Source organism: Silene latifolia, chromosome Y (genome assembly GCF_048544455.1).
Source record: "Silene latifolia isolate original U9 population chromosome Y, ASM4854445v1, whole genome shotgun sequence".
NCBI classification, from domain to species: domain Eukaryota; kingdom Viridiplantae; phylum Streptophyta; class Magnoliopsida; order Caryophyllales; family Caryophyllaceae; genus Silene; species Silene latifolia.
The window spans coordinates 238,156,333-238,160,212 of NC_133538.1; the positions used below are offsets into that span (position 1 = coordinate 238,156,333).

At 41.3% G+C, this 3,880-nt stretch overlaps 1 non-coding gene across 1 annotated transcript; it reads right to left on the minus strand.

Moving 5' to 3' along the window:
• Positions 1-2,785: 2,785 nt before the first annotated feature.
• Positions 2,786-2,892, minus strand: LOC141635846 (small nucleolar RNA R71). Its single transcript, XR_012540504.1, has one exon. It is a non-coding gene; the product is annotated as a small nucleolar RNA R71 (small nucleolar RNA).
• Between the last annotated feature and the right edge of the window lie 988 nt (positions 2,893-3,880).

Consider the following 3,880-nt stretch of genomic DNA (forward strand, 5'->3'; position numbering starts at 1 on the left):
ACGTAAACTGGTCATGAATGTCACCAGTTATATGCCTCTAAATCTCAGAAATTGCAAATTAGGTTGCCAATTTATCAGGTATAGTCTACACGGCAGCTAAATTTGAACAAAAACTCATAGATTATGTGTAAGCCTCGGCTAATAACAGTCAATGAAAGTGCAAGGCTCAAGTAAAATGACAAGTTAAAGTGCAATATCATCACGGAAATCAACCGTTCTGATTCAACCTATATGCAATAATAAACGTGAATAATTTATTAATTTTTGATATTTTTCAATTTTTTGGATTTTGTGATTTTTATGAAATAAATAAAAGTAATGCAAGCTGAAAATAGAAACGTGAATGCAAAACAAATGCAAATGCAGACTCAAAGGATGCATTACCCTCCCCAAACCAAAACGGACAACGCACACGTTGTCCTCCAGCATACACCAGCAGATATATACAGGGGAATGGGAAAAATACATCCAATAAATGAATGAAAAACAAAAATAAAAAGGAGACAAAAGAAATAAAAGAACAAGAATGTATATACAAAACACAAATGATGCGTGTCTTTTATATGATGTTTTGCACCTCATTTTACACGCATTTCAGAGCTCATTTGTATAGTTCAAGCTACCATTTCCCCTATTTCCGTCTATTTTCGTGTTTTTGTTATTGCAGAAATGTGAAGAATTCAATGGAAATTGAGCTAAATCCGTCCCCGACTATCCTGCATTGCAATTGACGTGAAGTATTGACTCGAGAAATGAGCTTGGTGCGCATTTCAAAGCCCAAAAGACAAATCCACGAGATTATAGAAGTCAAGTAGCAGCTCAAGCGGTCGATCGACCACTACCATCAGTCGATCGACCAACCTGCGGGTTCCTGAAGCTACTGTACACTGAAGAGCAGTCGATCGACTGCCATGCTTAGTCGATCGACCAAGCTGCTATCCCAGACGAGAATTAAAAGATCGAGGAACTTGAAGCCCATGATGTTTAGGTTTTGATAATAAGTGTTACGTATGTTTGCTATATAACGTAACCTAGAACATCAGATACATCTATCTAGTTTTTATTCAGAAATTCATCAGTTTTACATTGAGTTTTCATTAGCTTTAATAATTAGGGTTCGGGATATTATTTTCGCATTGGATTTTCATTCATATTTCTAATCATTCCGTTACTATTCTTCTGCAATTTTCGGTATTCCTTCCGTTCTACTTTCAGTTCATCTTTATTCGTTATTAGTATAGAATTGCTAGTTAGGTTCCCGAAACCGTTTTATCGCTTTATGTTAATTGTTTGTTCTACTATTTTTAGCATGAATTCAGTAGTCTTTATCGTCAGTATTATTGTTATTTTCGCCATAGCCATGAGTAGCTAAATAAATTGTGCTAGGATGTAGGGGAATTATTGCGTAGGCGGTGTAGTATTAATTTGGTCTGAAATCGCGTGTCAGTCGATCGATCGATTGCCACTGGTCGATCGACTGACCACGTGAGGTTACCTTTCGTTTTAATTGATTTTAATGTTGTATTTAACGAATCGAATGCATGCGACCAGTTAGATGCTTAATTTATGACTGACCCATTAGATCGAAAGATAGGGAAAGTTGTTAGATCACCAATTAAAATGACTAAACTGTGCTGAGATCGAAAGATAGGTAAAGTTTAGATTATTAGTCACTTTTCAGGACGAGAGTCAGTATTAGTGATATTAGGGACTTATAGTGAGATCGAAAGATGCTATCTGTTAAGAGTGGACCTAGAGGACCTCTTTATTTCCCGCCTCATGTTTTTGATTTAGACCTGTTTAATATGATGCCGCCGAAACTATAACGAACCGACCATCCTAGTACCTCTTTTTATACTTGATTTCATCCGTTTGCCTAGTTCACTTTATTTTATTGCTCATTAGTTGTAGACCAAATCCAATCAAACCCCCGCCTTATTTTTACCTTAGACCGAATTTAAACAACTTGAAATTACGTCTGCCTCTCTGTGGTTCGACCCGACTGCCGCTAGCTATAGTTGTAGTTGGAGATTATAAATTTATTTTTGACACCTCACGATGGGTATCAAATTTTGGCGCCGTTGCCGGGGAGGCAATTGTTCTAATTTTTAGTTGTTTTTATTTAGTCTTTCTTTAGTTTAAGGGACTTACGTTCCTTAAACTTTTCTCGATATTCTTTTTGTAGTTTCTTCTTATGCGCGCAGTCACAAAGTGTGGTGAACTAGAACCATTAAATCTGAGATCGAAAAATCCTTGCGCGAGTTGAGACGATCACAAAGGGTATTACCGACAGAGGAAGAGCCGAGTACTCTGTCAAGCTACTACGAGAACGCCGTTGAAGAAGATCCACCTACATCTCCCGCTTCAAAATCTTGGTGAGACAGTTACTTCTCCGTAAATCCCAGTCATGGTGAAGAAGCAACCATTGCTAGTCACTCGAGCCTACGGTGCGAATCTCTAGAAAGAATTCGAACTACCTGGGGAGGCGAGAAAATTCGAGCCAAAGCCTTCCTATATTAACCTGGTTGAGAGAAACCAGTTCGGGGGAGCTGCAAATGAAGATGCAGCCAAGCACATGGAGATTTTTATTGAATATTGCTGCTCTATACCCCCGCCGCCCGGTGTGACCTAAGATCAGATCAAGGAGACCATGTTCATTTTCTCCCTTCGTGATGCTGCAAGGGAGTGGTATAGAGATCTGGACCGAGCCGCTCATGGGATCACCGACTAGAATTCCTTAGCCCTGGCATTCTACAAAAAGTACTTCTCTGCCTCAAAGACGAATGCCATTAGAGCTCAGATCACGAGCTTTAAACAAGGGCCTGATGAAAACTTTCATGAAGCATGGGTCCGTTTCAAGAAACTGGTGCGAACCATACCGCATCATGGGTTCGAAAAATGGAGTCTTTGCAACCAGTTCTATAATGGGCTGTATGACGATCGAGGGCTATTTTGGATGTCTGCGCCAATGGCCGATTTGCCGAGAACATGGGAGAGACTAAGGGGTGGAAGATCATTGATGATTTGGCCACTCATAAGGTTGAATATGGGAATTCGAGAGGAAACCGGAGGAGAGCGCGAATCTTCCTCTCGTTCTTTGCCGCACTAGAAGCTCTCACCGCAAGGTTTGACAAATATGAATTGGGAGGACCTTCTAAAGGTGGGATGTACCATGTTAATTTGTTTCGAGACGGTCCTTTCGTCTGTAGAAGATGTGGAGCTGAGGGGCATGTCTCAGAAAATTGTTCTGTCCCCTTTGAGTCTTGTGCTGCCTTTGAACACTATAGGCAGACAAACACGTACTATGAGCCGAATGTCCACCCCAACTTGAGGTGGAGTATCCAGAATGTCTTGAATCCGACTCAACCTCCACAACAGCAGCAGCAGCAAGCTTATGTGCCTCTTTATCATAAGCAACAACAATACCAAAAACCTCCTTATGTGCCGCAGCAGCAACAACAATCCCATGGTTCTGATTTTGCTGAGTTTAAGAACCTGCTACTGAAGGAGTCCCAAGCTAGAGAGGCCGGGATGAAGCTACTAGGGAGCGAAATTGCTCAATTGGCTAGTAAGAGTACCACTCGAGCTCCCGGACACTTACCCACTTAAACTGACCAGAAAGAGACCCTGAATGCCATTACTTTGAGGAGTGGGTCTACCCAGGAGGGGCCTGCTATGGTCGAGGATGCCCCTGAAAAGAATGAGGTGGAGCCGAGTCAAAAGAAAGCTTTAACGAAAAATAACAAGAACAAGGCGTCTATCAGGTATATGAGTCGATCGACTGATATACCCGGTCGATCGACTGATATGCGCGTTACAGAAGCTTCTAGAACTGTACACCTCAGTCGATCGACTGAGCAAGGTGGTCGATCGACTGAGA